Here is a 12,748-nt window from a genome sequence, read left to right on the forward strand (position 1 = left end):
CCAAAGGAGTAGTTCTTGGAAATATCCCTGCTAAGTATCTTCTGACAGAGTGTTTCACTTCACTATCTTTGCAGATACCATCTTCCCTTAAGAAAGGATTGAAAATAACTGCCACATATTGGCCCCTAACATGGTCCTTGTTGGCTGAGCCTGCTCCTCATCCAGCTCTTCAGGTCTCTACTCACCAGATGCCATTTGTTCCAATTGACATCCCCAAAAAATGTAAACCCTCCAAAAAACAACCAGGGCTCAGCACTGAACATGGACTGACCCAAAGGTGAGAACAAACCCAAATGCATGGGTGTCAATTCACCAAATTGCCAGCAATAGAGGAGGACTCATTACATGTCATTTGACCTTTAGTTTAATTCCCACACATATGCTTACACATACACACACTGTCTCTCACATAAACACACTCTCACCCACAAGCATGGATACAACAGACATTTAAAGGCATTGTTACTTCTCAAGGTGCCAGATGGTTTCATGTTCCAGCTAATTGTACAACACAAATAGTGAATAATATTATTTACCATTTGTGTAATAAATTAATTGACAAAAAGCCAGGTAAGTAAAGCCCCAACTGATTGTCCATTAGTATGAGCTGCCCATGTGTTCCAGGCACTGATTTTGCCACCTGTGATGTCAGAGGTCATAAAAGCAGGGCCAGGGGTCACAAGAGGCAAGCTTGGGTTCACAGGTGCAAACCATGGCGACCCCTAAATGATGTCCATGCACAAAGGGTAATCACATATGAGGTTGAAATGTGGGAACTTCCTGTAAAGGTATAATAGTCTTATTTCAAAATATATTTTCTTTCAGTTATAAGTACCACAGTACCCTATTCAGGTATGGCAGTACCAACACACCCAAAAATGCCAAAACTTCATAAAAAAACACATGGAACTCTCAATGTCACAATTGTGCCTAGAAGAAAAGCTCTAGGCTCAGAGTTAAATTAAAATCACACTTACATACAAAATACAAGTTTTGTTTTTTCATGAGTCTTTGGGTACTCCTATAGGATCCACAACAGGAAGTTAACCCCACACACTACTCCCAGTGGACTATCTCATTGACTAGATGGGATGCACAAGAGCACCATGGGACTTATGGGCGGTAAAATAAAATTTGATATCAGTAAATAAGTTGAGAATTTATATGACACTACTGAAAATGCACTGGAAAAACGAAACATAGGAGTGATTTTATACTTAACTATGATAATGGAATTTTACTTTGCATTAAAAAAAAATCAGAATTCACCAAAAAGGTTAAAGATAAATTGACATTATAGTTAGGTATGGTGATAAAATCTTTATGCTAGGAAAAACACCTGAAATTCATTGAAAGAAAACCGAAGATTAAAATGACGCTATAGTTATGTAAAGAAAACACACCTTACCTTATTTTGAAAGAAACTAGAAATGGTCTGACAAAAAATAAAAGTTAAAGGGACGTTATAGTTAGGTGATAATATCAGTCATAACATAACATATTAAACTTGGTAAAACACTAAAACTCACCGTCTTTACTGCAGTAAGCTAACTATAACTTTTGCCCCGCCATGCACTGCTTATTACCACTCATATTACATCACTCATGAAATGTTCACTGATATAATTGATGACATCACTGATGACACCTCAAATGACATATTTTATGCCATCACTGATGACATCATCCTTCCTGCTATTTTTCAAATTATCTTATAAACGGGTACTGTGAAAATGAGTGTGAATGATGCAGAATCATGTAAATTGAGTGAATGTACATGTCGGCATGTACAAAAAAGAAATAGTGTTATCATGGACAATGTTATAAACTGGGATAAAAGTTACATGATGAACATTTCAACTACCAGTTAAGTTTGTAATCCAATTAATGCTTAATATAAACAAGGTAAAGACTGTTCACACAGAATAAAAGCTGTAGAGATATGTTTCAAATAGATTGTAGCCTACATCACAGGCATCTTTCGAAAATGTAAGAGAAAAAGAAAAGTTTGCCTTTTCAATACATTAGTTAACCAAACATTTCTGTGAACAAGATTGCATGATAGAGTGGTCATGCATGTAGTGATTTAAACAATGGACTAATTGCACTCCAGTTTTATGAAATACATATATTTCTCCACAGAAGTTCTGTGAAAATTATGCTACACTAGACATTGTTGATGAATACGTACTGTGTAATCAATTCACTTACAAAAAAAGTTATACTTCCAAAATGTCTCATTTGAAATCGTAATAGCTACTACATAACAGTAATTCAACTATTACATCTTTGACTCAAAAATATTGGGATATGTTGGGAGATTGTAGTGATCAAGGCTTTATTGAATGGAAGGAGAATGTATACTTGAAGTGTAATCATCCTGTGACACCAATATTATATCTTGTACCTAAGGTACACACGAATGCTCAGAATCTCTCAGGGAGGCCTGTTGTTTAATCTAGAGGAAACTTGTTTGAGAAAACATCCTGATATATACATTTTTTCCTAAGCACTTTCTTGGCCAATCTTCCCTCTTACATTCAAAATAAAGTTGATTTTTTTTTAACTCATTGAGGAAGTCAGTTTGGGAGATGATTTTGTTCTTGTCACGTTGAATGTTACCAGCCATTTCACCTGTATCCAACATGATTTAGCGATACCTGCATGTAGGCACTTCCGAAGGGCAAGATTCTTATCATACCTGATGCAAATGCAAATGCTACGTGACATGATTGCTTTTTCCCTGGTAATAATGTTTTCATTTTTAATAACAAGTATTGCAAACAGATCTAGCGAATTGCCATGAGGACCGGCTTTGTCCCCAGCTATGGAAATTTATTAATGGGCTGGTGGATGCAGCGGGTCGTCGGTTCCTTGAATCTGTGGAACAAACATGTATCTCTTTTGTGATCTATACACTGAAATGCCTATTCATTAAATTATATAAAGGGAGCACGGCCCATCCAGGTAGGAAAAGAATACTACAACACATGAGGGCTATTACTAAGAATGACAATTTGTATCCAGTAGCTAGACGTTTCAATGAGATGCATGATTATAATATTAATCTGCTGCGATATTTTGCTGTTGATTCTGCTGCGATGGACAGTAGTGGTTGCGACAGAATGTTGAAACATCGTAAAGTTGAGTCCAGACTTATTGTTGGATTGGACACCCTGACCTCCAACAGCCTCAATTCTGATGAGCAGTTGGCAATTCATGTGGTGTAAGGATTTTCTGAAAGGATGTACTTTGCACTTTAAAAGGATTTAGCTGCCTGTATAAAGCTTCACATCTATGTATGAAGTGTACAGATATTGATTGTAACTCTTTTTTACCATCTTTTTAAAAAAAGTAGACATTCTAATGAACTAGGGCATGTACATATATGGACACGTTGATTAATTGATTACAACAGCTCTGCATATGAGTGATTCCAGATTATTTCACCTTTATTTGTGGTTGTAGAATTTTTAGTTTTAATTTATGAGTTGCTGGTAACAATATAGTATTAGAACTTTCACTATAGTTTAGATTTACATTTATTATGTAGGTATCCATTTAGTTAATATAATATGCCCTTTGACAATCTTGGCTTAATGGATGGAGAAAATTTGCCCACTGGAGCTTTATTATCATACTGTGACTATATGGTTGGGTAAGACTTATAAATGTTTCCCACACCAAACAAAGAAATGTGGTTTTTGAGTAGATGTTGATATTTCAATTAAAAAGAGTGCTTACGACCACTTGAGCTTTATTTTCTTTATTATTGTTTTCAATCTTTTTTCTGTTTATATAATAATGAATGTATATATGTATTAATAACTGGCATTTGATTGTAACTACAGTCTTTTGATGTATGTCTGAGAACCTCGTGCTGTGATCATAAATACAAAAAAAAATTCACGGTATATTTTATATATCAGAATTAATTTTGTTTACATTACAAAATGGCTCCACTTTAAATCTATTGTATGATTGGCTTGAATATTGCTGATTGCACATGGAGCACTTTAAATTGGTGTAATACGCTGCACTCCCTGCCTGTGATCAAGGCGTCATGTCAAAACACATTGAGTGAGATGCTGTTATTGTGTAGCTAAATGAACACAGCACTGCACAATATTTCCTTATATGAGTGAGTTTTGCTTGTCTGGACAGTGACCAGTGTATTTGGAAAAGATATACATGGCACCTGGGGAGCCCACCTATAATTAATGGGGACGGGGGCATGTGGCCTCCCTTTCCTTAATAAATGCATTGGGCCTCATGGGATTTGGTCTTCGGAGTCGAAAATGGCTTGGAGAGGGGGGCACATGCCACCCTACCCTTAATAAATGCATTGGGCCCCAGGAAAGGGTGCCCTCGGGGCCAAAAACAGTTTTGGGAGAGGGATCTCCTCCCCTTTTAAAGAAGGTAGAATGTATGTACCCAGGTGATGCGGTCCCTAGGGCCTAAAATGGTTTGTAAATGTAAATGTAAATGTAAAATGGTTTGTGGAGCCTCTCCCTTTTTATTTGTAAATTGGCCCCTGGGTAACAGAGTCTGAAGGCATAATTAGGTTCAGGATTTAATTACTCAGTCCCAGAGGATGGAGTCTCTGGGGCCTAATAAGCCTCAGAGAGGGTACTTCCTCCCCTTTTTGGCCCCAGGGGATGGGATCACAAGGGACAAATAACCCTCAGCGTGGATCATGCCCCCTCCCCTTTTTTATTGTGTTTGGGCCCAGGGTATGGGGTCCATGGAGCCTATTAGGGCTCGGGAGGGGAACTGCTCAGCCCCCGGTCCTGATCGGGTGTTTCAAGCAAAACACAGTGCAAGTCGACGTCATTTCTTCGGCTTACCGCCGCTCGTGACCCTGTAGGCATTACCCGCCTCTTTTCAAATACGAGCTCTGTACCCTTCAGTCGATTACACTTTGTGCGGACTTGCACTTTGTTTTGCTTGAAACACCCGATCAGGACCGGGTTGGAATTATCACCGGTCCCCCGATACAACGATATCTCACACCTTTTCAGCCCTGAAGAGTCAGTGGGTTAACACCCTTTCTGACGAAACATGTGTCGGCTGGTATTCTTTCTTGGTGGTGTCTCCTGGATAGGAGGACCATTCACATACCTGTTAAACTAAGATAGAAAGAACATCGTGTGTGATCTTATCCTTGAACACCTTACCTCGATTACTCATATCCTTACAACTGTTGTGTGCGCTTGACTGGCTGTCTGTTTGGGATTTTGCCACATGGCCTGGTGACAGGCCAAGCCCTGTGGCCAACCTCACACTGCACTCAGCCAAAGAGCATGCACAGCATGTGGCTGGTTGCCTGTGGGTGGTTTATTGCAGGGCCTGACTGCAGGCCAGGCTTCGTGGCCAACCCTCAGCTGTACATGCTGGGGATCTGGCTCTGAGTATGGTAATAACAAATTACTTTACATTAAAAAAACATAGACATTTACTGAAAAAAAGAAAAATTAAAGTAATGATATAGTTAGGTGTGATTAAAAGATTGGTCTTTGTTTTTAAAGAAAACCTTACAAATTCACTGAAAAAACTAAATTACAGTGATGTTATAGCAAGGTGAAAATGTCGGTAAAAACATTATTGTTTTGAACTAAAAAAAAGAAAAACACAGAAATTCTTCAGTTATTGTTAGCAGAGCTAACTATAACTTGCGCCCCGCCATGCAATGCTTATGACCTCACATATTACGTCACTAATGTCATGTTCTATAACATCATTGACACCTCAAATGGCATCATTGATGATATCCCTGATAAAATTTCTGATGACATCATCCAAGCTTCTTTTGTACACATTGCTCTAAAAATGGGTATAGCATAAGAGCTATGAAAGTAAGTGCAAAATAGCTCAGAATAATATAAAGCTGTCATACATATAATGCCCATAGAAGAAGCAAACTAGTGTTATGTGCAACATTGACCCTATACCACACACTTCATGGGTAGCTGAGTTCATGGTGACTATCAACCACAGTTGAACTGTAGCCTGCACTGCACATGTTGTTCAATCTGTATTTAAATGTTACATAACTAATGCCCTAACACTGACCTGTATCAAACTCTTCACAGTCACTGAACCTACATTGCGAAATGAAGTGGATATAAGCGGAAACATGGGTGGGGTAAACAGTGTTTATTCTATGGAAAGTGTTTACTGTGTACCACACTGTTTACAGACAGAGAAAATTGTGCGAAATACACCACAATGTTTTATAACGTATCTACTAAGAACAGTGCACACCCTATGCAACACTTGTCCAAAGATAGACTATTCACTTTAAAAGTAACCAAGGTATGAAAGTGCCAAAGATCTTCCTACCTGCACCCTTAATACTGTGGTGAAAACTTTACAGCAAACCCAACTTCTGAAGCAAATGTTAGTTAGAGCTTAGGTTAGAACCTGGTGTATGCAGTCTTCTATGTTATGTAGAAATTGTCATGCTGAGACAATTCTGTCTAATAACTGAAGGCTACTTACAATACTAAGTATGTAATAGATAGAATCTTTACCCTGTTGAAAACGTTTTCTACAGAGCCAAAATATGTCACAAAAGTAAGCTGCAGGAGAGGCACTTCTTAGGGTACATCAATTTATTAAAGATACAGACAAATTATTTCAGCTGCAAGAGCCTTTATCAATTGATATGCCCCTTTGCCCTTTAAAATAATAAACACACCAGTCTTGTGAAAATGGAAAACATACTACACCTGCTCCCAGCATGAAGGTGCACAAAACACATAATCTAATATGTCTGATTTTAAGATTTATGATGTAGAAGACTTGGTAGAACTTTTTCATTTGGAACATAATCTCTAGTTTAACCAAGAGTTATCCTATGGGGAAAAACTTACTGAAATGGGTTTCTGTGTAAATTATATCTCTCAGACTGGTTTGAAACCCAAAAGCGTTTTCAGTCCCAATGCAGCACACAAATCCACTGACACTTCCCAAGAGATGATCATAAAATAGATGAAAAATTCAGAGAAGCACAAGAGCATATTAGCAACAGCTTAAGACTAGAACTAAGTTGCTTCGTTGCAAACAAAATTGCAGCAGCAATGAGACATATAAAAGAGAAGGTGTCACGCCCATTCATGTATATAGCCCATTCAAAGCTCTGCGCCCCTCAGAGGCCAAAAATACCACAAACTCCAATTGCTTTGCAAAAGGTTTATCAGACAAAAGACGAACCCGAACACATTTCAGAGACTGCCATCTCCTTGCTCACGGTTTAGCGGGTGAAAAGTGATGCCTCGGCCAGCTCTGCAAGCTCAGAGCCACTGCGGTAAAAACTTAAATTGAAAAGGGTTTTAGCTCCTCACTTTGGGAAGGTTGAAAGTACAACCCTCCAGAGGGACTCCAAAAAGACGTGGTCATGGTGGAAGAGATGGAAGCAAGAAAGACACATGATCAACAAAAGGCAAAAGCAGCCCTGTGGGAGTAAGAACAAGGGGTCAAACCACCAGGAATAATGGGACACAAAAAGACTGTGATAAACCTCTCTAGCAACAAAATTAGCAAAGCACAAATTGAGGTATTATCACTAGGTTTGACCTTTTGCCCTATCACCAGTTTAGACTATACATAAACCCATATAAATCACTTTCAATTCACGAGAAAGCTGAAATTAAAAAGATTGTTTGAGTTGAAACAACAACAGATGATAAAAAGATCTAGTCCCTCAAACCTGGGGATAAGTGATACTGATTTCCTACACAAAATGAGCAGTTTGGAAGAAGGGGGAGAAACTGTTTCAGACTGTATACTCAATTTTGAGATGGACTAAGACTCTAGATGCCTGAGTGGTTTCAAACACAAATCCAACTTTCTACCAGAGACTACCAGTGATGCTATAGATGTTTTTGAGAAGGAGTAGTGAAAGATTTAAAAACATTAGGACATATGACAGACAAACTGTGGTATATAAATAAATAATACCGGATCTAGGTTTGACTAGGCATAGCAATAACAGATAGCTCAATAAATAAGAGTCAAGATTCGAGGTAGTAGGAGTTTGCAGGTTTAATACAGCATAAGGACAGGAACAGGACAACCTGCACAGGAATAGGATGGCAGGGCCCGGCAGCTGCCGGGGCTGGATCTGGGATGAGCGCGCTAGCATTTAATAGCAATACACAAGCATATATAGTAAAACAGTTGCATTACAGTACATATGATAGGCGGAGCAGTGGGTGTGGTCAATAGCAGTCGCGAAAGATAAGGGTGAAAATGGGTGTAACAGGGGCGTATACATAGACATGTGATGCAAACGTAACAGAATGTGTCAGAAATGGGGCAGAAACATGGAGGGGGCTACCTAAGGAGCCGGGACCTCTAACCTAATGGTGCGCGCAAACTGACAATGACGTGTTACTAGGAGAAGCTGGGGGCTATGAACTCTGTGCTAGGAGCAGAGACTGAAGTCTGGAGAGTCAGGGCGACATGTACCTAAACAGTATCTAGTATCTGATGTTTAGAGAACATGTTGATATAAACTAAGAGTCAGGAGGGGAGAGGCTAACGGACTCTAAGACTGGAGCATGCATTATTCTACATGTAGTGCGTGATGAAGAATATTAAATGACCATTAAATGCAGTATTTCTCTTACATGGAGACGTAAAGGCTAGACAATGACGGAAACTATTGATGCAGTTCAGTAGCTTAGGAATGCAGAGAAGGAGGGCTGGACTGATAACTAGAATCATAACATACTCTTGGCAGACTCAGAGGCAGAGCCAGGCTGAGCCGGGCACTGTGAGGCAGGAAGTAAGTGAAGGGTCGAGGATACAGGTGGGGGCTGTATCGCTCCTCAGCGAGGCTCAGGAGACAGGAGCTGAGAATCCGGTTTCTGGGCCCTTTTGAGGCCTAGAAACGGGGACTTTACAATGAAATAACGTGCACACTGAGAAACGTGGCAACGTGACTTTACATAGGCCTGATATTCGTAGTATTCACGAGGACTGGAAACTGGCATACTAGAGATGGACACAACTGTAATTGTTATGTTATGTTATGTTATGTTATGTTATGTTATGTTATGTTATTTGTATTTTTATAGCGCACAGCTGCCCCAGCAAAGGGGCGTCCTGGCGCTTTGACAGACGCTGTAACATAACACACAATAAAAAAAGAATTTAACTAGACACTAGAAACAGGAAAGTTTTAATCGCTTGCCTGAATGCGAGCAAATCCTCAAGAGCTCGGATGTGTACCGGGAGCGAATTCCATAGGCCTGCCGCTAACACCCTAAAGGAACGGCCACCCATTCTGCTCAACTTAAAGCGTGGACAGACAGCCAAATGAAGCCCCTCAGATCTCAAGGATCTCGAAGGTACATAGGGCGTGAGTAGATTGGCGAGTGCCGGCGGCGAAGAAGATTTCAAAATTTTGAAGGCCAGACACAGCGCCTTGAACTTAATTCGCTGTCTGACCGGTAGCCAATGCAAGGCCGTGATGGTACCAGACACTGAACAGTGTCTGGGAAGGCCCACAATGGCTCGTGCCGCGTCATTTTGTACTCTTTGGAGCCTAGAGGCCTCCGTTTGATTCACCCCTAACAACAGTGAACTGCCGTAGTCCAGCCGAGATAGTATCGAGGCCTGGACTACCAGCTGTCTGGTAGGGGGATCAAAGTACTTTAAAACCGGCCTAATACCACGCAATATTCCATAGCACGTGGCCGCCACCTTCTTGGTGTGGTCCCTGAAGTTGAGCGCAGAGTCCACCAGTGCGTCTTTAATCGAACATGGGGAATACATATGCATATTAATCATGCACAGATAACATATGATGGAGGACGCGTAGGGACACAGAACATGGCAAAATTTACTTTTCCACATTCCCTCCTTGTCACTACGTTTCCATCAGGAAACATCAATATTCATGATACCATCTATCATTTCATACAGTATCATTTGCTCGTCTCGAATTTTCTTGGAACGGGATTTAGAACGGGACTTGGGACTAGGAATACAAGAGGTAGCACAAATGCCGCAAATCGCAGGGCCACATTGTATACAGAGGCAGCAGCTGAATATGATCGCTACTGCAATACCTAAAAAGGACAATACTTTCCATCCCCAGGCGGAAATTATATTCCAGAACCAACCGGACCATGTCCAGGTGCCTGGATCTTGGTGTAACAGATGGGCAATTTTATGAAGTCTGGTTATAGCTGAATAAACAGACGGCGCGTTATTAGGAATGAAAATGCAGCAACTAGATCCGATGACTCTACAAGCCCCGCCCCTATCGGCCAGTATGACGTCAAGGACGAGACGATTCTGGAGCACGACAAATCTCATAGCAGATTGCTCTTCGGTTAAATTACCTAGGGCAGAGGCAGTCTCATTTACTACAGCTTCAAGGGTTCTGGTTAACCTACGGATTAACTTACTATTCTGGATAGGTCCTATAAAGAAGAAGAAACCTCTATTGAAATCTGTATATTGTTCTAGAGCAGTTTCAGTATAATCGACAATCGGGGACTCCCTTCTATGTCTAATGTGTACTAGACGTGTGTTTCTGTGATAATCAGATGGAGCTAGGAAAACAGGTGGCAGTAGGAAGGCAATGTAACAGGTTCCCTCCCAATCGAGGGGCAGACGAACATATGCAGTTTGACCACAAATAAAATAAGAATGACGTGAAGCTTTGAAAATAGATTTCCCACTGTCACTATACTTGACAATAGTAGTACAATCACTATGTCCTACATGTACGGAACCATTATTTCGGACACATAATTCACCTTTGACTGGTAGTACTGAAATAGCAGGTAAGTCTGGAGTAGAATCAGACTGAACATTCAGGACCATGAAACTCGAAGAATAATTACCCAAATTATAAACTTCATTTTCGAGATCTAACCCTGTTCTGTGGGGAAGACCTTGCTTGTCTGGGAAACATGTACTGTTAAGGAAAGACATATCTGTTGAGGATGACGTTAACGTGGACCATGCTCCACACGAACCATTATGAGAAAATGGATAAGGAAAGAGTGGCAGAACTCCCTTCGGTGTCTGGAAAGGGGGGAGTCGACCACACACCCAACAATTAGTGGCATTGCTGGTCTGGTGTGAATAATGTAACATGCGAATAAAAGAGTTGTTACGCATAGCGAGGCGGTAAGAGAGTTCATGAGGAGGTAGATCACTAAACGTGTGCTCTACTGTATATCATTAGAAGACTTATTTACATGAGAAACTGGAAAATACAGATAAAACGCATAACTGGTGCAGGAAATCATAATACTGAGAAATAATATGAAACATAGAAAAACGATACATCGGATTGAGTTTTGACTAACTCTCTCACTATGGGGGTCTATTTTATACATGTCAGAAACCGGTCTAACCGTTTCACCTAGGGGAGGACTTAGACAATCAAACTGGCTGACTTATTTTACTAGACCTTAACTTTTTCTTATACTCCTGTTGCGGAGTTGTCTCTAACAGGGAGGGTGCAGTATCATTGTCTTTTGCGGGACAGTCCTTAAGAATAGTACTTTGGCAGTCTTTTAAATGCTCGGAAATGTTCTTTGAAATGGGCTTCAATCCATAAAATTTTTTGATGTGTGAAAGATGCACCCAGCCTTTGCGTCCCTCCAACTTCACGGCTGTACGGGTGGCCAAGAGGACCTGTCGGGGCTCCTTCCAGCGAGGCTCCAGCGGACTTGAACGATCAAAGTTTCGCACTAAGACCATGGATCCGGGAACGATTTCATGCGGTGCCACCTCGGTATTGTCTGGAAATGCGGCAGCAACCTGTGAACGACAAGAGTTGAGGGCAGACATCAAGGAAGCTAGGTAATCTGTCAGCATATTACTTGAAACATCGGTAATACTTCGGGGTCTAGGTGTACCCCACATGTTAGGGGGGCGGCCGAATACGACCTCGTATGGGGACAGACCTGATCTGGAATGTGCGACCATGCGCATGTAGAACAGAGCAACTGGCAGAGCTACTAGCCAGTCCACACCTTTCTCTTGACAAACTTTTGCAATTCGGATTTTCAGGGTCTGATTATGTCTCTCTACGAGACCAGCTGCTTCAGGATGGCGTACACAATGGAACTTCCACTGGTACCCTAACAACAGGGAAACGTGCTTCATCAACTCAGATGAGAATGGCTGGCCGTTATCAGAATATACGACTCTAGGGAGTCCATAACGGGGGAAGAACTCACGAACCAACTGCTTGGCAGTGGTCGCGGCTGTGTAATCTGGGACTGGATATGCTTCTGTCCACCTGGACAAAGCGCATACAACTACAAGGACATACTTGAAACCTCGACATCGCTCCATCTGAATATAATCCATTTGGAGGACCTCGAATGGGTGGTCAGGGGGCTGGAATCCACCTTGTTCCACCGGGACACTTTTACCTGGATTGAACTGGCAACATATCATACAGGTACGGACTTTCTGCTTGGCTGCAGCTCGTAAATGCTTGTTAAACCAAATGTTCTGGATAGTGTCTAACATAGCTTTTTCTCCTAAATGTGCTGGACTATGTGCGGTATTAATAATGACTTGAACCATGGAGTCGGGGAGAAACCATGTGGCTTTACCCTTCGTTACCCATCCCTGATCTGTCTGGACCCCTCCTTGTTCGGACCATTTCTTGATTTCTTCGGGAGTAGCATGTAACTGGATATCTATGACATCTTGTGTAGGGTCCTTAACTGTCATACAGGTAGTCGGATCTGGAGTAAGTGTCTGT

This window comes from Lissotriton helveticus, chromosome 1_1, assembly GCF_964261635.1.
Source record: "Lissotriton helveticus chromosome 1_1, aLisHel1.1, whole genome shotgun sequence".
NCBI lineage: Eukaryota > Metazoa > Chordata > Amphibia > Caudata > Salamandridae > Lissotriton > Lissotriton helveticus.